The 24,302-nt window shown below is 39.5% G+C and overlaps 1 protein-coding gene across 2 annotated transcripts in view; it reads right to left on the bottom strand.

The window, feature by feature from the left end:
• LOC117474932 (glycine receptor subunit beta-like) overlaps window positions 1–24,302 on the bottom strand; it is a 98,964-nt gene that overhangs the window by 32,146 nt on the left and 42,516 nt on the right. The gene's annotated exons all lie outside the window — the stretch shown is intronic.

Raw genomic sequence — 24,302 nt, 5'->3', positions numbered from 1 at the left:
GATATAATACAAAAAATAATAATAAAAAGTTACACAATTTACAAAAAACACATCCTGTAACAGTTCTTAGGATTTAGCAGCCAGGTATATATTGCACAGTTATTAACGGCATATATATATATATATATATATATATATATATATATACACATATAGCACATATCACACATAGTTGGTTGGTATTTAACAGCAAGGGGTCTGTGTTGTTGTGTGTGGGGGATCTCCTAGGGGCTGTGCTGGTTGTATAGTCTGACCGCTGCAGGAAGGAAGGACCTGCGGTATCTCTCCGTGAGACAGCGGGGGTGCAGCAGCCTGTCGCTGAAGGAGCTGCACAGTGAGGACAGGGTGTCCTGGAGGGGGTGGGACACATTGTCCAGCAGGGAGGACAGCTTGGCTGCCATTATCCTGTCTCCCACCAACTCAACAGTGTCCAGAGGACTCCCCAGGACAGAGCTTCCTTACCAGTCTGTTCAGTCTCTTCCTGTCAGCAGCTGAGATGAGTCATACAATGTCTGAAGGAGTGCCCCCTGCACCCCGAAAGACCTCAGTCTCCTCAGCAGAAAGAGTCTGCTCTGTCCCTTCTTCTACAGAGCAGCAGAATTATCAGTCCAGTCCAGTTTATTGTTCAGATGAACGCCCAGGTATTTGTAAGATTTCACGATCTCAATGTCCGCTCCCTGGATGTTCAACTGTGGCCCGTTGTCCATTTTTAATTGCTCCTTAGCAGATTCTATAAGTATAATCAGTGGCGGCCGGCCCATAGGGGCGCCGCTCCCCCTCTTCCCACATAAAAAATTTAAAAAATAAAAAAAATAAAAAAAAATATATTTAAAATATATATTTTTTATTTTTATTTTTATTTTTAATAAACAAGGTAAATATTATATAATTGGTATCAGTAAAATGTATAATCTACAATAAAATCTCGTTTAAAATTGTGTTACGATGTCTAAAGTTACTGATAAGTCACATGTTTCCTGCCTGGCCTTGCCCGTGTATCATTACCCTCTCTCGTCTGGGCGCTATGCACAGCGCCCAGACGAGAGTGCAGCAAGTGCAGCAGAAGCCAACTGTTGCTATCTTTAAACTATGCCGCCGAAACATAATTTCAGCCAATCAGCGTTGTCAAATCTGATGGTCACAGGGCTCCTACGTGAGCGCCCGGTGCAGGCTGTGAGTTGTTTGGACTCGTATCCAAGGAGACAAAACAGGAAGCTGTCATACACTCTGGAAGCTACCATTAGCAGCTAATGAAAACTCCGTTTTTGACATAAAAATGGAATTATGGATCATCAATCATTTTTCAAAGTGACAGACACATTGGATTAACCTATGGATTAACCTTCAGCTGCGTTTTTCTCGTTTTTGATCAGAATTGTTATTCTGCAAAAGGTAAGCATATCTCCATGTTTTGCTACCTAAAGCTACGTCGTGTGATGTCTGTATTTGCTTCCCCTGTCGCGAGTTCTGATCGCTCAGTGATGATACTTATATTTCTAGAATATGTGGAATCTCAGTTTGTAAGCTTGTTTGTGCATATCCGATAAGTATATTGATTAATTTATACCTAGAGTGCGTTAGCATTTTTTCGCTCAGGGCTCATTTAGACGCTTCTTGTGAGACTTGTGTATTGTTTCGGTAAACATGGTTCATATCATCAGCGTTTCCTCTGAGTAGGACACATGAATAGTTTATTACATTTTAAGAAGCCCTGAGACACAGTTTTGTGAGAAAAAAACGGGGGAAAAAAGCCCCTTAACAGGTTAAATGGGAATTAAATCAGTGTTCCCAAAGCCCCGGTGTTCTGCAGTTTGTGTGGGCCTACTGTACTGTTACACAGTTTATGCTGTAGAAACTATGTCCAGGACAAGGTGTTTGGAAGTGTTGGAAGATTCATAGCTAACCACACTGAAGTTATGGAGGTATTGATCAGTCTTCTCATATTTTTAAGCCTCAAATTGTCCTCCCCCCCCCTCTAACATCACCAGAAGTCATAATTTAAGGGGTCTTTTCTCAAAAAAATGTACCGGGGGAGCATCCCCCCGGACCCCTCTAGTATTGTTTGATCACCATTTCCACAGCCCCACCCAAAATATTTTCCAACAGCCGCCACTGAGTATAATGGAATATGGCCCACACATGAAATGAGTTATTTTCATATATTGTACTTCTGAAATATATATGTAAACATGCAGCTCTGGAAAAAATGAAAAAGACCACTGCAGCATTATCAGTTTCTCTGGTTTTACTATTTACAGGGTTCCTGCAGGTTTCGCCAACTCAAATGTAAGACTTTTTAAGACCTTTTTAAGACCACTTTGAATAGAATTTAAGACCTATTTCATGGCAAGAAAGTATGAAGGAAAATTGCTTTGAAAGAAGAAATACGTCCCATAATTACTTACAAAGTAAATGTATTCATGTTCAACATAAGAACAATGACTGAACATAACAGCATAACAGTCCAGAACTGTGTTAGCGTGTTAGACAAAAAGTGTGTGTGTGTGTTAGGGCTGTGCAATTAATCATAATTTAATCGCAATTACGATTTTGGCCTGCCACAATTACGAAAACAACATAATCGACAAAAACGATTATTTTGCTTTGCTAGGTTGTGACAGTGCACTAGAACATTTGATCTAATTAATTTTAGTCTAATTTATTTTTATTTATCATATTTATATATGTTTAGTAGCTTGTGGAAGTGCGCTCCAAAATATTTGGAGATCTTGTTTATTGGTATTTATTATTTTGATATTATTTATTTAAATGTATCATTAATTTTTGTATTGGTTTTTCAGTTGAATTATACGTTCAGGGCATAGACTGTATATATAAAGGTTCAGGGTAATCAACAGTTAAAAAGATACTGTTCAAATTATTATTTGTTTTAAAGTTCAATAAATGGATGTTTTCAAAATCAATGAATAATGGTATTTAATAATCGTGATTATGATTTTTGCCCTAATCGAGCAGCCCTAGTGTGTGTGTGTGTGTGTGTGTGTGTGTGTGTGTGTGTGTGTGTGTGTGTGTGTGTGTGTGTGTGTGTGTGTGTGTGTGTGTGTGTGTGTGTGTGTGTGTGTGTGTGTGTGTGTGTGTGTGAGTGTGAGAGAGAGTGAGTGAGAGAGTGACAGGAGCTATTCAGAGCTCTGCTGCCTTGGCTACAATTTTTCATCGTTGCTGTTGTATGATTGGTGTTTAACTACGGTATTTAGCGTCTACAGCACCTCCGCTTTTAGGGTTGACGTAGACCCAAACGTCACCCGGAGGTCCCCCGATGTTGTTGCGGGAGCTGCTGCACTAGCTAACGCTACATTAGCAAAACAAACGCAAATGTATTTTGCAAAAGGTGCAGCGGGCTTCAAACACGTTCCCTCCACTGGTTTCAACCAAGCACTAAATTCGATGTTTTCCAACCAAATACGGTTGAACTTACACTTCCCCATATTTATTTGTAAGTAGATTTGAAGATACATGAGTTTCTGACTGCCACTAGCTGAAGCTTGGTTGCTATAGGTTACTAGCTGGGTGTTCTCCAATAAGGGGCCGGGGGAAACAAAGTTAGTGATTACTGGTTCCATGTTGATTTATTTCAATACAGATTGTTGGGGGGAACTGAAAGGCTCTTACCGTACAGGTTACTTTGCAGCCCGGACATTTCCCCCAAAACACATTTAGACACGATCGCAACACAGAAGTACCTTTCAAATCCCATCATTTTTAAGACCTTCTAAATCATATTTAAGACCTTTCTTATTTTTTTGGTCATATTTAAGACCTTTTTAAGGCCTTAAATTCAGATTATCAAATTTAAGACTTTTTAAGACTTTTTAAGACCCCGCGGAAACCCTGTATTTATAGGTATGTGTTTGAGTAAAATGAAAACATATGTTTTATTCTATAAACTACTGCCAACATTTCTCTGTGTTGGAATTCAACAGACTCTGGAATTGAATGGCTGCCATACATGTAGAGATTGAGATTCAAGACAAATTTGGAGTGGTCACTTCATTTCTTCCAGAGCTGTATATTACACTGTATATACGAGTTAATAGGCCCACTTTTCAAATAAAATCAGTCAATTAAAGAGGAAAACATTTTCTTAGTCGAAAAAAAAAAAAGCCCAATAAGATATTTCCATAACATGCTTGAGATGTGCCCTTCATATTTCTCCTTATAGTCCGCCCTTAACATAGGACTGGGAAGGGAGGCTTCTGTTTTAAGGGATGAGCTGCCGACACTTGTAACAAAATACATGAAACCCTACAGAGAGCTGTTTTCTTTTCTTAAAGATCTCTTATTATACTATTTTTTGCACATATTATAGGTCTCAGATATATAAAAAACATGTCGATGAAGTGTTTTGCTCAAAATACTAAACAGATTACCCATTCTAGCCATGCCTCATACCCCTCTATTTCAGCCCTGTTACTAAAGTGCTGATTCTGGGTATGTAGCTTTAAATATATCTATATATATATATAGATATATTACTTCCAAAACACATCGCGCATTGTTTCTGATTGCGAAGTTTCTGATAGGGCCGTTAGCGTAAAGCTAGCCCACATTTCTGATATTACGTCATATCTGCAGCAAATCTGGATCAGCTCCGTTGTACCCCCGTTTTTAGAGATTTGGGTACGGAGGAAAAGAGAGAGGCTTTTGTTGACACTTTGTGAGTTCCCTTACACACCGGGGACATTTATTCATGTCTAAAAGAGATAAAAAAGTGCATTTTGCATGATAGGATATCTTTAAAGCATGTTCAAGTATCAAGCATAATTTACCTACATTTGATAGATTTAGCTAACTTATAACTTAACTAGTGAGGGGCCAAGCCCTTTGTATGTTTTTCCTTTATGTGGCCCTCAGTGAGAAACATTTGGACACCCCTGTAATAAGACAATAATTTGGTACCAGCTTGTAAGCTGGCCCTTTTGGGTTTTTCCTGATGAGCAAAAATATATTTTTATGATAAGACCCATGATCACCCTCGTCATCAACAGCTCCCTCCAGGCTGGTGATTTCCATCTGCACTTAAAACTGCCTTCTCAGAAACCCCACCCTAGAACCAGACGTCCTTGCCAACTACAGGCCCATTTCCAACCTCCAATTTATTTCCAAGATGATGGAAAAAGTAGTTGCCGCCTAGCTTCAGGACCATCTCAAATGAAACTGGCTCTTTGAGAAATTCCAGTCTGGTTTCCAATCCGCCCAAAGCACTGAAACAGCTCTAATCAGGGTCACAAACGACCTGCTGATGGCGGTTGACACTGGTTCCCCATCTCTCCTCATCCTCCTGGATCTGACTGCAACATTCAACACTATCGACCTTAACATCCTCATTCAGCCAATACACCATCGGTCTCTCTGACTCCGCCCTGAACTGCTTCCAGTCCAACCCAGTCTCACGGCATTTCGTGTTATAGTCACGAAATGTAATCTATTGATTCGTGTTCACCAACACGATTTTCCCCTTTTTTTCGTGTCACACAGAACGATTTTAAAAGCAACATATTTCTATTGGTAGTATGTTTCGTGCCTGCACCACGTCTTTTTGTCCGGTCGAGTCTTGGAAGACCGGAAGCTGTGTGGTTCATAAAAACATTTTCTTACTCAATATCAAGCAGCGATTATTGTTTTTATTTTAAATTATATAATGTCGGATTTTTTTTGCCGTCCGTGAGGAAAATAAATGGGGCTCAGAATACTGAAATATGTATTTTTTAAATCTTTTTTTCCTTCTAATTTGTTATTCTTTTCTAAATAACACAGTTATTTACTCAACAATAACACACAATTATCCTTGTTTTTATTTATTTGTTTAATTCTATAATCTCTGGCTTTTTTGCCGTCCGTCAGGAACTGAATTTTAAAATAAAGTCATTAATAATATTATGTATGAAATTATTTTGTCTATTAACTAGGGCGCCGGGTCATGTTATGACCGTCTTTTCTATGTTGCTGTGGGGTTTTTCCATCGGTTTGGGGTTTAAAATCAGTAATAAGACAATAAGTAATAAGCCTTATCAGCCATAACTATCAACAGAATTGCATTGCCAGGCAACAGCTTGGGTTCATGTTCATTTACAAACTCTTCTAGAACCCTAGTTATATTTAAAAACATTTTAGAAGGCCTCACAAAATACTTTAATGTAAATTAAAATGTAAATGTGAAGGAATGTGTGTATAACAAAATACATCCGTCATAAACAATACCGGATACAGACGTAGGCCTTTATATGGGACATTTCGAGCGTCATTGCGATACACCCACTGAACTGATTACCCAAGATCTTCAACTATGGTTGAAGCTCGGTGATTGGATGTTTTAGCCGCAATGCACGTTGGGATATGGTGTTTATGCGATATGAAATCCGAAAACATTTAATAAAAGAAAATAATACTTTATTCCGAGTGTGCTTACTTTTCTCTTTGAAAATCATCACATAACGGCATTGTAATACACGGTTCGTATGCCGTAGTTCTTTATTTATAGAGTCCTGATTAGAAGACTTCTGGACAAACAGGAAGAACAGCCACGGAAACTGAATACGTGACGTGGATCATAAATATATCAGCAATTAAACAACATCTTCAATTTCTCTTCACACAATACGTCTCCTTGCAGTATCAATACTAATTCGGCTGAATTTTATATTTGATCCAATTGGTAGATAGGTTATATTTACACCATAATGGTGCACAGCTGATATAAAGGGACTTGTAGTTTTTAAAGATATTACTGATTTTCTTTGAATATAAGAATGTAAATACTGAGTTGAGAGAATAGTCAGGGTAGAGATGGCAAATCCGGATCCTTTTACGGACTCGAGGTTTTCTGAGTCAGTCATTGAAGAGATCCGGATCATATGAGTCCTTTGAGTCACATGAGTCAGCATCACCAAGAGCGTAGAAATCCTATCGGTGAAACAGGAGCCCATAGTCTCCAACTTCAAATAAATTCAGATTTTAGAGCTACTAGTGAGGGAGGGCGGCAGTCCACTGTTTGTGTACTTGTAATTTTGAATTTGTCACTTGAGATTTGCATTTCACGAGCATATTAAACTAACGTTACATTAATCTCCGCAACACAAACATGATCTAACAACGTTTGTCTCTTAATGCTTGTTTATTGCAGTATTTAGCTTCTTACACTTGACTGGGTGAAGTCGTCAAATTATCTGTGCACAGTATGCATCCACGTTATCACAAACAGAGCTGACACTCACTGAGTCTGAAAACCATGACGAGTCCGAAACCATTTGCTGTTTCGCACTGTGTGGAGTAATCCACTCATTCAGTCCGCTCTACGAATCTGAGTCTGCTGTTGACTCGTGCATGGTGAGTCTGGATCTCTGGATCTGCTACGGTTACGGCTCCGAGTCCGCACGAGTCTGCTATGTTTTGCACAGTGAAGGAAGTTCCCTTGATTCAGTCAGTCAGGATTTGCGAATCTGAGTCTGCATGAGTCTGAGTCTGGGTCTCTGCATCTGCTATATGGTTACGGCTCTGAGTCCGCACAGTCAGTCAGGATTTGCAAATCTGAGTCTGCTGTTGACTCGTGTATGATGAGTCTGGATCTCTGGATCTCTGGATCTGCTACGGTTACGGTTCTGAGTCCGCACGAGTCTGCAGGAAGTGAAGGAAGTTCCCTTGATTCAGTCGACAGGATTTGTGAATCTGAGTCTGCTGTTGACTCGTGCATGATGAAGAGTATGGATCTCTGGATCTGCTATGGTTACGGCTCTGATTCCCCACGAGTCTGCAGGAAGTTTCACTGATCCGCGTCCCCTGAGCCAAACGATAATTTCTGGTAGCTATCCTACTGGCTAAAGGCTAGGCAGATGGACTGGGGTACGTTGTAATGTGATTTTACATGTTATAAGGAGAGTAGCGAGTAGGGATGGGTACCGAGCCCCGGTATTAAACGGGCCCCGGGGCTGAATTATTAAAGACCGTGGTACCGTTAAGCTCCGACGTTATCGGTCTTTTTATCGGTACTGGAGACATCTAAAATATATGTCATATGTATTATTGCTACACAAACATTATATTGCAGTTTTAGTGTCGCCAACTCCGTTTCTAACATGCAAAAAGACTGCAAAATGCGTCATTTTTTGTATTTTCGATCTCTCCAATCCAGACGAGAGATCTCTCTCCCCCGCCTGTGTGCGAGGGGGCGGGGCAGTTTACACACACGCAGCTGCTACATGCAGCAACACACACACACGGAGGAGATGGCGGAGAGAACGCGCTCTGAGGTGTGGTTAAACTTTACCCGTCTCGCTCGTTGCCTAAAGTGCAATAAGAGTTTAGCATGTCAGGGCGGTAACACGAGCAATTTGTCTAAACATCTTGCAAAAGTGCACCACGTTCAGACGGAGAAATGCACCGGGTTCGACTGTCTCTCTAGTAGCTCTGTAGCCCCATCCACGAGTAACGTTTCCACGTCAGGTATTATGTATGCTAGCAGCAACACACGGAGCTAACTCAATTATACAAACATGGGTTAATGATTAGAGGGAACTGAGTTATTTAGTTTGTTAAAGTTTCAGCCATTCTGTTCACAGTTCTGTCATCAGATTATTTAATATGATTTGTTAAAACGTTGTTGTTTCTGTTGATGTGAAATATTATGTATTTCATTTAAATAAAAAGCAATGTTAGTTTTGTTCACAATTTGTTAATTTTCATTTAATTGTTTATTTGAATAGGGACAATGCACATTAATTAACACTTTGGACAAATAATGCTTCAAGTGTAAATATGCCGGATTTTAGCTTTGAGCTAATTTCCATCCGTAGTCCCTGACATACAACATATAGTTAGTTTACCTCATTTTTCTCTCCAAAAGAACCGATAAGAGTACCGTTAAAAGACCGGACCGATAAGCGGTATCGATAAAAGTAGTAGTACCGTTAAAACCTTAACGATACCCATCCCTAGTAGCGAGTGACACCATTTATAGTTTTAATTTGTACGTCACCAGGTGTAGGACTCAAAGGACTCGGGTTAATGGAGAGGGGAGACTCGTCACTCCCGGCTCATGGATATACCTTTCTGTCTGTAAATCAGATATTAATGTGTAGAAGTAAAACATGTGAAATAATATAGCAATATCCTGTAAAATTATGTGAAAACATGAATAAAACTACACATCTTCAGATGTTATACATACATAAGTGTCCTACACTAATAATACAAAGTTATTATGGCATTGTATGCTGTGTGTATTTATTTCACAATAAAGTTAATAGTAATATTATGTTTGATATTGTGTTTTATTAACTAGACCACTGGGTCATATTAAGACTATCTTTTCTGTCGGTTTGGTGTTACAAATATAAAAAAAATGATATGTGTGGATAACAAAATACATCGGTCATAAACTAAACTGGAAACTTATACTGGAAAGTATAATTTATTGTGTTAACACTTTAAACTTGACAGTTTTTTTAACCCGCACCACCTAGTGGTTAGAGCACGTTATTGCATTTTTTTGTTGAATATGTATATAATAATAATATATGAGTACATACAAAATAGGGGGAAAGTAGAAGGTCAATGATAGAAATATAGAATAGAAAAAATCAAGAAGATACTGCAAGTGACCTCTACAATAAAACAGTTTAGTGCCGGATGTACAAAGATATTAATATAGGAGGATGTGCAAAACAGACAAACTAATTATGCTTTATTTAAACATTAAAGAATATTTTTAGGTTAAGGTCTTCTTTTAAATAAGAAAAAAGCTTTGGGGGTATCTACAGATAAATATTAAGCCAGACAAAGTACTTAACCTGTTTAGCCCTGAGCCTGTTTTTCAGGTCTCAGGCTCGAAAATGACATTCCCAGAACAAATGACCATATCTTCCCTTCTAAAAGGGTTAAATTAATAATCTTTTTTCTCAAAGTAATGATAAACCTGTGAGTTGGATGTAGAAAAGTCAGAACAATATAGATGTTTTTTATTTTAAAGAAAATTCAGATTGAACATAGTAAAAAACTGTAAATTATAGTGTCCGTCCAAGAATTCCTTTTACTTATAGTGAAAACTACCCTTGGTAAGGTAGACTAAAAGATTTAGGAATCCAAAGTACAACATATAATAAGTACCCTGTATGAAGATTGATGCAAAACAAGTGACATTTGACCTTTTTAGAGAGGTTTAGCAAAAAAAACTCCACCTCTGAGGTGATTTGGGTGGAAATGGGGGTTTTAACCGTTTCTCTGGAACCCATTGGTCGATTTTGGTGATTGACATCTCTTTCTGACCGTTAGAGCCAATAGAATCGAAGGGGAATCTCCCCACTCACTAACATGGTACAACAAAAAGGTTAACGTCTAATATATTGCTTTCCTGCAATGTTAACTACGTTGAAGCACTTTATTTATTTATTTATAAGGACACATTTTTTATTATTCCGCCGACTTATTTTGGCCCTCTTCTCCTCCCACATTCAACATCGCAGAAACTCTGTTCAAACATCAAAACGTTCAACTCGGTCGGGAATCGCAGGCTATTACTTTTATCATTCATAACTTTCATAATTCCAGAGATACATCCCATAATTCATCAAATTTTTAACATGGAAGTCATGTTAATGGAAGTCAATGGAGAAATTCTTCAGACTTCAACAAATCTTCATGCGACTTCAACTGCTAACTGTTCATTCATACTTTCACTCAGAAACCTCATTCCAACTTTAAAATGTTCCACATCTTTCTGACATTATTCGTGTAACACAACTTTTAAATCTGATTCTTACTTTTAGAGATATTAAACATTGTTCAGACCTTGTTAAAGAGGTTTACTTCAGATTTTAACATTAACTAGAGTGTGTGATGTCACAGCTAGAGTGGAGCAAATCTTGAAATTTGCCTTCATATATTTTTTTAAAACTGCCATAATTCCCAAACCCTACATTACTGGGACATAATTTTTCATGACAAACGTAGGAAAACATCTCGTAGCTTGAAAAATGACAAATAATTAAGCAAAAATAATTCAACAAAATGCCTCTTGAGGGCATGAAGGGACAAAAACGTTCAACATGTCTCCATTAAAACCCATTGTAATTTCAGGCTGATATTTCCTCACAGCAGCAGCCGCACACCTTTAGTTAAACTGCCAAAAAGCCACATTATTAACCCGAAAGTACACAAAGATTACACTTCAGATACTCAACTTCCTTGACATGCTTCACATTTTGAAAGTTCACAGATATCTGTTATGGTTCTTCCACAAAACGTTCACATGTAAGAGGTTTATCTCTCATTCAGAACAATGCAAACCTTTGATCTCTACAGAGCTCGTTAGCTCAACTATAAACACCTGTGTAATAGAACACGATGATGTCATCACTCCAACTGACAGCAGTCAGTTCTAACTGTTCATTTCATACTCACACACACACAAACTCTCTCTCTCTCTCTCTCTCACACACAATGTTCCAAACGGCCCAAAACTTCACAGGTTTGGTAACGATGCAGCCATCAACGCATCTAAGCGTAGTATGGGGTGTCATCAAATGCCGTTGCCATGGCGACAGACCACTCGCCATGAAACACGATGTCGCTGTAAGTCCAATGGACACGGTCCAATCGTCCCCCAATCTTCACTTGTATATCACCGGTTCATGCCTCAACAGCTCTACGTCAATTATGGGGTTTCTTCAAATGCGGCCCAAAACTTCACAGGTTTGGTAACGATGCAGCCATCAACGCATCTAACCGTATTATGGGGTGTCATCAAATGCCGTTGCCATGGCGAAAGAGCACTCGCCATGAAGCACGATGTCGCTGTAAGTCCAATGGACACGGTCCGATCGTCCTCCAAACTTCGCTTGTATATCACCGGTACAGCCCTCAACAGCTCTACGTCAATTATGGGGTTTCTTCAAATGCTGTTGCCATGGCAACACAAGGCTCACCATGAAACACGGTTTTCTCATAACTTCAGTGAAAATGCTCCAAACAGCCCAAAACTTCACAGGTTTGGTAACGATGCAGCCATCCACACATTTAAGCGTATTATGGGATGTCATCAAATGCCGTTGGCATGGCGACAGATCATTCACCATCAAGTTAGTTCAAAAGTTTGCAGTTCAAATATTCTGCTGCTTTTCCAAGCCTTTTTACTTTCTTTTCTTCTCTCATCACACATTCAAGCCCCCACTGTTCATGTATCATTTCAATCTAAATTCTTCACTTTCTTCTTACACATTACATTTCAGCATAGCAGTTTAGCGTCAGATTTTCAGCATAAAGCATTCCCACTAGCAATTTCTTCAGGAATTGCATTCTCTAGTTCCAACTACTTGTTCTGCTACGGACGAAATTCTTTATTCTTATTCCGCTGGGTTATTTTTCCGCTCTTCTGCTCCCACATTCCACATCGCAGAAACTCCGTTCAAACATCAAAACGTTCAGCTCGGTCGGGAATCGATGGCTATTACTTTTATCATTCATAACTTTCATAATTCCCGAGATATATCCCATAATTCATCACATTTTTAACATGGAAGTCAATGGAGAAACTCTTCAGACTTGAAAAATCTTCATGCTACTTCAACTGATAACTGTTCCTTCACACTTTCACTCAGAAACCTCATTCCAACTTAAAAATGTTACACATCTTTCTGACATTATTTGTGTTGCACAACTTTTAAATCTGATTCATACTTTTAGAGATATTAAACATTGTTCAGACCTTGGTAAAAAGGCCTTTTTCAGATTTTAACATTAGTGTGTATTGGGCAGCTCGTTAAGGCTAGAGTGCGTGATGTCAAAACTAGAGTGGAGGACAGCTTGAAATTTGCCTTCATATTTCTTTTTAAACCTGCCATAATTCCCAAACCCTTCACTCCTGAGACATACATTTTCCTGAGAAACGTAGGAAAACATCTCGTAGCTTGAAAAATAAAAAAGTATTAGGCAAAATAATTAAACAAAATGCCTCTTGAGGGCATGAAGTGACAAAAACGTTCAACATGTCTCCATTAAGGCCAATTGTAAATTCAGCGTGATTATTCCTCACAGCAGCAACCGCACACCTTTAGTTAATCTGTCAAAAAGGCCACATTATTGACCCGAAAGTACACAAAAAGCACACTTCAGACGCTCAGGGTCCTTGAGATGCTTTACGCGTTGAAATTTCACCGATATCGGTTACGATTCTTCAACAAAACGTTCACATGTAAGAGGTTTATCTCTCATTCAGAACAATGGAAAGGCTCTCCTCTCACTGATTACTGCACATCACCATGGAAACCTTTGATCTCTGGGCTCAAGCACAGGTGTTTCATAACGTCGTTAGCTCAAACATAAACACCTGTGTTGGAGATATGACATGATGTCATAACTCCAACTGACAGGCTCAGAACGCCACCAAACATCAAATGATGGTTAACACTAAAGCCCTGAACAGCTCTACATCAAATGTGATGTTACGTAATGTGGTGTTACTATGTCCCTCGCCATAAAACACGATGTTGCTGTAACTCCAATGGACACGGTCCAATCCTCCCCCAATCTTCACTTGTATATCACCGGTCCATGCCTCAACAGCTCTACGCCAAATATGGGGTGTCATCATATGCCGTTTCCATGGAAACGCATCCCTCGCCATAGAACACAATGTTGTCGTAACTCATATGAAAATTGTCAAAACAGCACCAGACTTCAGATGATATCTAATGGACCAGCCTTCAACATGTCCATGTGCCATTAGTGAGTTTTCCTCAAAAGCTGTTGCCATCCCTCGCCGTAAAACATGATATTGTTATAACTCCTATGAAAATCATCAAAAAGTGCTGAAACTTCACATGTGTGCTAACAGTCCAGCCGTGACGACATCTACGTGACAGTTTTGAGATTTCTTCAAATGCCATTGCCATGGTAACACAAGGCTCGCCATGAAACACGGTTTTCTCATAACTTCAGTGAAAATGCTCCAAACGGCCCAAACCTTCACAGGTTTGGTAACGATGCAGCCATCAACACACACATTACACTGTGGTGGTTCTAGGGTGGGGTTTCTGAGAAGGCACATTACATTTCAGCATAGCAGTTTAGCGTCAGCTTTTCAGCATAAAGCATTCCCACTAGCAATTTCTTCAGGAATTGCATTCTCTAGTTTGAACTGATATTATACATATTAATTATACTCTTATAAGATGTATGTAGATAGTATAAGAAATGTGCAGAATATGACAGTTTAATGGTGGAGGTATACACACATATTGATAGATGTCTTGTAATGCACTGTTGAGGAACCAGCAACCCAAGTTTTTCAATCATTTCATAACTACACCGTAGTTGTGTATATGATATGTCAATAACCTTAGAAAATCTTGAAATGGATGTGCAAAATAACCATTATATACAGTCTTTAATTAACTATTAGTAGAGAATAACGAGTAATGAATATGCTTTATAGGGATCTGCAGATAAATGTTTAGTCTTTTCAAGCACCAACTATCAAATATCTCGCCCGATTGTTGACACTTGACAATCACCTTCCCTGAATTTTACTCAGGTGTAACTAAAGTCTGATTTAAGGGTTGTTTATATTTCACATCATTAATCAGAATCTGCAAAGTAACTAAAATAAATGTAGTGGAGTAAAAATACCAGGTTAACCTCTGAATTGTAGTGGAGTAGAATTACAAAGTAACAATAAATTGCATGTTTTACATGCTGCTGTAACAAAAACATTTCCCAACTTGGGATCAATAAAGTATATCTTATCTTATCTTAAGATGATCGATGACTACTGCCATATTTGCAAAATTGGCCTCTGAACCTTAACAAGTGCATGTTTCAAGGCTTATCAATTAATAACAGGAGGGGTCACAGACATAAGACCAGCAGTTAAATAAAGCTCTTCTGACCTTAGCTATCATGTGGGTATATGAATCCTGTCCATTATGGACACAAGCAATTTTCACCCATTTATTAATCATATGTTTTAAATTTGATAACACCAATGTGTTTCCTATCCCCTAAACCTCCAGGGGTGTACACAGTTTAATACTGGCAACTTCTAATTATGGGAAATACGAAAACGTCTTTTATAACTACAATTCCCAGTAGAGACGTGCCATAGAACATGTTGCGAACATAGACTGTATATATAAAGGTTGCGAAAAAAACAAATAGCCAGCATGTGTAGTTCTGGAGGGGTGGTGAGGGGTTGGACTCGTTTGAATCCAGTTTTGGATAGTGTGCCGTCGATGGGTTTCATTCCATTTCAAAGTGCTGTTTGACGCTCGGCGTAACCTTGGCGCACTGCCACTCCAACATCCAATCACAGAGCTTGAGGACTAATCATGGGGTTTGTCAATCAAAGCGGATGGTGTAGTCCCAAACGATAGCTGAGGATTATGGGTAGTGTAGTGACTATTTGTTTCTCCGAATCGAAGGGGAAAAACACAAAAGCATTGTACACAATTTAAACCAATCAATGTTGTGTAATTAACAAGGATAAACTGATGTTTTTAGTTGATGAGTACTGCAGATATCACTGTAAAATAATTTGACAGTGAGGAGAATACTTCCGGTTTTACGATGAAAACTTAGAGATCGGAAATACAGTTTTCACCCCAAGCTGTTGCCTGGCAACGCAATTATGTTGATAGTTATGGCTGATTGGCTTATTACTGTTTTTATATTTTAAAGCCCAAACCGATGGAAAAACCCCACAGCAACATAGAAAAGATGGTCATAACATGACCCGGCGCCCTAGTTAATAGACAAAATTATTTCATACATAAATGACTTTATTTTGAAATTCAGTTCCTGACGGACGGCAAAAAAACCAGAGATTATAGAATTAAACAAATAAATAAAAACAAGGATAATTGTGTGTTATTGTTGAGTAAATAACAGTGTGTTATTTAGAAAAGAATAACAAATTAGAAGGAAAAAAATATTTAAAAAATACATATTTCAGTATTCTGAGCCCCATTTCTTTTCCTCACGGACGGCAAAAAAAGTCAGACATTATACAATTTAAAAAAAACAATAATCTTGGCTTGATATTGAGTAAGAAAATGTTTTTATGAACTACACAGCTTCCGGTCTTCCAAGACCCGACCGGACAAAAAGATGTGGTGCAGGCACAAAACATACTACTCGGGCTCAGCACCAGTGTTCATTTCGTCAACGAAAACTATGACGAAAAATGTTCGTCAACGACCTTTTTTACATGACTAAGACGAGACGATGACGAGCTAAAAATAGATTCTTGATAACGAAAATTTGACGAAATGTATATTTAGTTTTCGTTGACGAGACGAGACGAGACGGGACTAAGGTGTTAATGGTGGACTATCGGATATTCAAAATGCAGGGTATTTCCCCGCAATTGTCCGTCTTGTCTGTCAAAATGCATCTTACATTTCTAACTTGCAATATCATTATTTCCGCTCTCTTCACTCCAGAAGAGCGATCTCCCTGTGTCTCTCTGTGTGCGGGGGGGCGGGGCCTCACAGACACGCTGCAGCGGCAGAGATCTGCCGGGGACGGAGCGTTCAGAAGTATAGAGACACTCTACAAGGCTCGATGTGGACAAAGCTCGTTTGCCATGTTTTCGCGTTAGCGCGTTGACACAAGTAGAGTAGTCTGTCCAAACAGCCGGCCAAAAGGCGTCATATTCAGTCGGAGAAATGCACAATTTTCGACTTCCTTAACTCGTAGCTCTGTTGCCCCAATTACGAGTAACGTTATCACATCAGGTGTGCAGAGGTGGGAGAGGTACTCAGATCTTGTAGCTAAGTAAAAAAATACCATAGTGTAGGAAGAGTTCCTCAAGTCAAAGTATGATCATCAAAATATATTTAAAGTAACGACAGTAAAAGTAGTCATTGTGCAGATTGGTCCATTTCAGAATAATATATGATATGTTTTATAATGATTGATCATTAAAGTGTTATCAAAGCTGGTAAAGGTGCAGCTAGTTTGAAGTACTTTGTATACTGCAGGGTAGCTTGTGAATTTACTCCAGGTGGAACTAAAGTCTGATTTAACACTTGATTATATTTCACATCATTCATCCACATCTGTAAAGTAACTAAAAGTATTAAATACATGTAGTGGAGTAGAAGTACACCATTTACCTATGAACTGTAGTGGAGTAGAAGTACACAGTAGCAAAACATTTAAATACTCCAGTAAAGTACAAGTACCTCAACATTTTACTCAAGTACAGTACAATATTTTAACATAATTATATATATTTCATTTATTTCACATTTAAATAAAGCAATTAATTCGGTTAACAATTTGTTAGTTTTTTTCTTTAAAAAATAACAAAAAGTAAATACAAGAATACCGTTAAAGTACCGGATCGATAAGCAGTATTGATAAGACTAGTAGTACCGTAGAAAACCTTAACGATACCCATCCCTAGATATTACACAAGTAAAGTGTTAAGAGAGTGAAATGTTGCTTTACGAATTTCAACACTTGATGCTGTCACCTTGATTACAATGTCAGATATCTGTATTTGCCTAACTGAATTGGTTTAAAGAGAGAAAACATTTTGACTAAAAGTTGACTAAAATGTAATTTTTCATCGACTAAAAGTAGACTAAAACGTTTTGAGTTTTCGTGGACTAAAACTAGACTAAAACGTTTTGAGTTTTCGTCGACTAAAACTAGACTAAAACTATGAAGGATAGAAATGACTCAAATGTGACTAAAACTACTAACCATTTTCGTCTAAAGACTAAGACTAAATCAAAAACAGCTGCCAAAATTAACACTGCTAAACACTACATTGCTTTTAAAATCGTTCTGTGTGACACGAAAAAAAGGGGAAAATCATGTTGGTGAACACGAATCAATAGATAACATTTTGTGACTATAACCCGAAATGCTGTGAGACTGGGTTGTCCAGTCATACCTGTCTGAAAGAACAGAGTGCGTCTCCTACGGAGGTGCAAGATCCCTGACACACCTGTGGTGTCCCTCAAGGGTCGGTCCTCGCCCTTTACACTCTTCCACCCTTGAGTGCCCCTTGGCCGTGTCATCAGCCAGCATGGAATATCATTCCATTGCTACGCTGATGACACACAACTATATATAAAGACAGACCTTATCCCGCATGCAGCCTCACTGTCTTCATCATCATCATCACCGTTCCCATCAATATCCTTTAACACCTGCCTTGAGGAGATACCTGATACTCCTGACTTTAACCCTGTGTTTTCTTTTTAAATATCTGTTGTAATTTATTGTCTTTTATTGTGATTATAGAAATGTGTTTTTATGTGATTGTAGTTATTACATGTACAGCACTTTGGCCCGACTAAAAATCGCTTTTAAATGTGCTTTATAAATAAACCTTGATTTGATTTGATTTGATTTGATACAACAACTGCCTGCAACTAAATAGCTCCAAAACAGAGGATATGTTTAGTTTACCAGCAAAACAGGTCCGGTCATCCCCCATAACCCACATTACCTTATCTGGCCAAAACAAACTCCTTTCACCATCTGTTACCAACCTGGGTGTAAGATTTGACCGTCATCTGACCTTTGACACCGGAAACACAGGTTTTGCACATCAAACATCTGTGCAAAACCTCCTTATACCACCTAAGGTATATTGCAAAACTCCGTCCCATACTCTCCCTGTCAGATGCTGAAAAACTGGTCCATGCCTTTGTCTCCTTAAGACTCAATTACTGCAAAGCTCTCCTCATCAGGACTCCTAGCGGTAGCCTTCAGATGTTCCTACACATACAGAACAGTGCCGCTAGGATCCTGATGAGGGTGAGAAAGTACAATCACATCACACCCGTTCTTCACTCACTCCACTGGCTTCCTGTCTCATTCAGGATCGAACACCAGGCAGCCTTTCGATTAGTAATAAGAGCATACGTGGCTCTGAAGGAACCGATGCAATTTTAACACTTACTGAAAATAAACTATTCATTTGTTGCGTTTCCCCTAAATGTTCAGCTGGACAATTTATTCGAGCTGCTAACTTAGAGATGCAGAGAATCATGCAATTATGAACACACGCAGTTGCGTATTTGGCTCAAAAAGCGTGGGATTTTGATAATTACATAATAATAATTATTATAATAATAATCAAGTAGCCTAAGCTATGACGTTTAAAGTGATAATTGTTGGCCATTTCATATGTGAAATTTGGATAGTAGGCTATATTTTAAAACGTAGGTAGCCTAATCCAGGAAATAAAATGCCTAAATTATGCCGTCCATTCCATTTAATTATATTCATGTAGACACATATCAATTAGATGGTCATCCGCCCCTCACGTGCATTTATTTGGTTTCATAATGTTACAGCCATTATGGCTGACGATATAAAACAAATTGAAGCCAACTGAAACCAGTGCAATTGCAACAAGGCGGCCTATGTCTGACACTTTTAAACTGTTATATTTAGAACAGTCAAGCTGGCTAATGGTTTAAATTGGCTTCTCCTTTCTGAGACCACAAATCCAGCCGTGGAAAAATCTTGCTCACTCGCGGTGCTTGAAGCTGGAATGGAAAGAATCGAACGAGCAATGTGTGCCACATTCGGAAACCTGGTTGCATGCTCCTTCCACCAGCTGAGAACATCGAAATTCTCCTCCCTCTGTGACTTGAAGTCGATGTATGCGCCCACTTCATCCTGAGTGCACTCATCGCTGGAAGAGGAATCCTCGACGTCGGATAATCCCTCCGATTGTCTAGCTCTCTTCCTGGGCGGTGGTGAAATGACAGTGGCAACACGTTGTGTGGGCGATGCACGCCTCTCTTTTATGTCTAGAGAGGTGCGAATAGAGGGAGCAAGATTAAGCATATGCAATTTTATAAACTTTACATATAGATTTCCTAATATTTTGTATTTCATATTTTAAATGATGAAAACAAAGACAAGCAGGCCAATAAGCCTATACAATACAGTAACAGTGGGCTATACTGTAACGTTAGGATAGTAACTTTTTTCCAATTCTACCTCAATTTAATTTTAATACAGTATGAAATAAACTATGAGATCACTTGTATTTTCCTTCGGCCTTACCTTTCACAAGACGCCGCACTTCGTTGTGCACTGTTTCCATTGCATGTTCCTCCGCAAGCAGCTTCAGACTTTTCAGCTTTGGGTGCAAAAACATGGCCAGTTTGTGCTGGAGGTGTATCTCGTACTTTTCAACCAGAATTCGGAGACATTTTGCCTTTAGAGAGGAGAATGTCAGGTTGTCAGTGGAGGATGGTTGCAGGTGCCGTTTGAGGCGATTGAGCCACACAGCGGTGAGGTGAAGGGTTGGAGTTTTGGATGCCTCCAGTGCCTTAGTAGCCTCCTTGAATCTCTGAAGAAACATCACCATTGCATTCAAGTTTCTTCGCTCAAGTCGTTCAGACGACCCTCTTCCCCCCTTTCCAACAGCAGTGCACGAACGTCCTCATATTGACAGCTGATCGATCCGAGCATTGTGTGGACTGTGTTCCAGCGCGTTTCCACTGATGCTTTTAATGTCTTTTTAAGGCGATTCTGGAGACTTGTTTGCTTAAAGTAAGTTACGAGTGAATTTGCCCCTGTGACAAGCATAGTCACTTCCTCTCCGAACTCATCTTCTTGGCTTGGTTTCCCGATCGTAGTGTACAGCACGGTGTTAAGGATGTGTGCAGCACAGCTCAGTCTTGTGACGGAGCAAAGGGCTGCCACTATGTTTGAACTGTCTGTCACATATACCAGTTTGGTGAAGAAATCCTTAATGCTGTATCTCCGCAGGGCTTGGATTATTGCTGGTTTGATGTTATCAGACGTTTTACGCAAGGTACTATCCCATTCCGACGTAGAAAGCACTCTTTCGACTAGCTCCCACTTGCTATTGATGTAATGTATTGTGTGACAAAGGTAGCTTATTTTCCGATAATCGTCAGTCCACATGTCTAAAGTGACTGCTCCATTGTACTCACTCATTTGTTCTCTCAGCTCAGGAATTATGCTTTGGCGTATGTCTTCTGCATATTTTGTCACTCTGCGAGGTATTGTTGTCGGATCTGGTAACAGCTGCATTGCATCGACGCGGCCAGCCCGTGCACCAATGTCAATCAATCCCTGTGCTAATCCAGTGAAACCATCGCCACACACCGTTTCGAATGATTTAACATCACTGCAGACAAATTGTACTGCTAATTTGGACACAGTCTCCTTGTCTTCCCTTTTGGGTGCTTTAAGATCACGGTTATTGGTGAAGTATTGATTGATTGGTCTTGTACCTGTGGCATTGGCAGCGCAGCTCGACTCCATATGTTTTTTCAATGATGAAGTACCTAGCTTGCGGCTATCATAGGCCAACACTTTTTTGCACTTGCAAGCAGCGAACCCAGCGACCTGATTATGTTCTCCATCTAGGATGAGTCCAAAAGCCTCCCAGACAATGGATTTTGCTCTTGATGAAGAGTTTTCGGCAATACTGTATTCTCCGCTAGAGAGCTTCGCCTTCACCGGCTCAGTCATTTAGAATGTGGCACGCTCAGCAGCAGATTGGCGGTGCAGATGTTATGATTATGCGCGGGCCCGCGGGGGAGAGGTCATAGGATTTAAACATTACATTCAATTATTATCATTTTAATATATTTATTATGCAACACCCGCTATCCGACCCGCATCTTCTTTTTTTTACCCAGACCCGAACCCGAATTTTTTTGTTGAAAAAATACCACCCGCGAATCACTGTTTGCGGGTACTTTTTGATGTCTTTTATACATAAATATGTGTCCCCGGTGTGTCGGGGAACTCACGCAGCGTCAGATAAAAAAACCCTCTCTCTTTTCCTCCGTACCCAAATCTCTAAAAATGGGGGTACAATGGAGCTGATCCAGATTTGCGTCCGATATGACGTAATATCGGAAATGTGGACCCACGGCACTATCAGAAACTATGCCCGACTGTTTTGGACCTAATATGGTCGGTGTTTACATTAGCATCGCAAACACTCAGAGCTAACCTGTACTGGAGAGCACGTGTGTGAAGAAGCAGGAAATAAAAAGGAACTCACCTTGTGGTATAACCGGCAAGAGCTCCATACTGTTTCAGAAATAATCCTTGATAATCCATCATATGGCGTTATATCTCTCACAGGCTCCGCCCTCTACTGGACTCTATGGGTACTACCTTATCCTGCGTGCATTCTCCCACTGAGACTTCTATAGACGTAGCCGGCCTAGGGCATCGATATTCAAAAATACAGATTTAAAATTGTAGAAGTTGAAGCGTTTGTTTTAACAGTTTGCAAGAGCGCAGGTACTTGCTTTCAAGCAGAACAGGGGCAAACAAACTTAGCGGGAGTGTTTACGTCAGGGGTGGGGAACCTTTTTCCTCTCAAGGGCCATTTAAAAATGTTCAACATCCTCCGAGGACCGTACAAATTATTGACCTCTGCTTAAAAATACTAAAATCACAGCCCATTAATTTCGCCTTTCTTTCATGCTGTGCAAAGAAAAAGCAACCTCTTAATCCAGATATCTTTCCATGACTCGTGTATGCATTCACGTGCACGGTTATGGCATGACCACCAAATCAGAAAGATATGGGTACAAGATGTGTGCAAATGTTTTTAGTGTCCTATCCATGTGGACATGGTTTAAGTGGTGGGGGGGGACCTAACCTCCTCTAGGGGGGTCCGGGGGCATGCTCCCCCGGGAAGATTTTCTTTTAAATGTTGAAGTTAAAAGCATCAATCTGGTGCACTTTGAGAGCAACATTAGGAGATCTATGGAAACATCTCTCAACACCCATATGAAACAGAACTGTAAGCAGATTTCTTTTTCTTTATGGATATTTTACAAATCACTCCCCTTTCAAACTGTATTCTTGTTTATTAATAACAACTTTTTTTTACTGTCATATAGTATTTTATACCCGTTTACTTTATTCTCTTATTTTTTTATATCTATAATGATCATATAAAGATGCGCCTTTACCTCACTGGTTGGAGAAAAAGCTTCTTATATTCGTTAGCATAGCTAGCTAACCAGATGCTAATAACAACAAAGTTATTGACTGTATGATCAGTATGACAGATGAACAGATCGCCACTGGGCTTACAACTAAAGACACAGCCACGCACAAACTGCGGCATGTGTACGGCTCCTTATGGGTACTGCAAAATCTCAAATTGGGATCAATAAAGTATATCTTAAAGTGGACCTATTATGCTATATTTGAAAAATATATTGTAGGGCCATACCTATACAAAAAATGTCTGTGAAGTTTTTTGATTAAAATACCAAACAGATCACCATGCCTCATAGAGAACCGCAGTGTCCTAAAACCCGGAAGTAAACTTCTTCTTCTACTTTTATAATTTTCTAATCATAAATCTAATCGATAGATTTATGATCGATAGATTTATGATTAGAAAATTATAAAAGATGGGTAGACATGTGGAGATTATCCGACTAAACAAAACGTGATCCGTCTCTTAAATGTGTGTCAACCACAGACCTTATTTCAAGCTATTTTCTAAAATCCTATGGAGAAATTGCATTTTTGTCGAAGGAACCGGGAGAAGTTTACTTCCGGGTTTTAGGACGCATCACTGCGGTTCTCTATACTGATCATACCCCTCTATTACAGCTGCCCTGTTCCAAAAAGGCTGATTCTGCTTGAAATGGAACGGCTGCTGCTAGCCACGCCCCTTTGTAGCGTCACGCAGCTTTCCCCTGCTAAGAGAGTTTTCTACCGGGAGAAACTCAGCTAAACGCTGCGGTGATTAAATGCCATATTATGCTCCCAACCACTTCAAGCATTACTTCTGAAACAGTATGGAGCTCAAACGTTTCTCTCTCGCAGTGTTTACCACAAGGACATTATGTTACAAATATTCTCTCCAGTAGCCTACAGCGTTAGCTCCATGGTTAGCTCTGAGTGTTAGCATGCTTGCTAATGTAAACACAGAGCATATTACTCCCAAAACACGCCGCAAATTGTTTCTGATACAGCACATAGCTTGACATGTTCTTTCTAAGTGTTTATATAACAACTTACTCTAAGTGCCTCCTGCAGACATCCTGCTGAATACACAGACACACAGCTGCGAGAGGGGATTCAGCTGGAGACGATAGGTTGGGACGTGTCACGTGTGCCGGAGACGATAGGTTGGGACGTGTCACGTGTGCCGGATGTTGCCAAAGACGTAATAGGAGCGAAAATTCTGGATCTGCTTGTTAGCACCCCCGGTTTTTTGTTTTTTTTAGAGATGTGGGTACGGAGGAAAAGTGAGAGGGTTTTGTTTTCTGACACTTTGTGAGTTCCCTGACACACCGGGG

The sequence above is a fragment of the Trematomus bernacchii genome, unplaced genomic scaffold (genome assembly GCF_902827165.1).
Source record: "Trematomus bernacchii unplaced genomic scaffold, fTreBer1.1, whole genome shotgun sequence".
NCBI classification, from domain to species: domain Eukaryota; kingdom Metazoa; phylum Chordata; class Actinopteri; order Perciformes; family Nototheniidae; genus Trematomus; species Trematomus bernacchii.
Note: the sequence above shows the minus strand (reverse complement) of the source record. Positions and strands in the feature narration are given on the sequence as shown.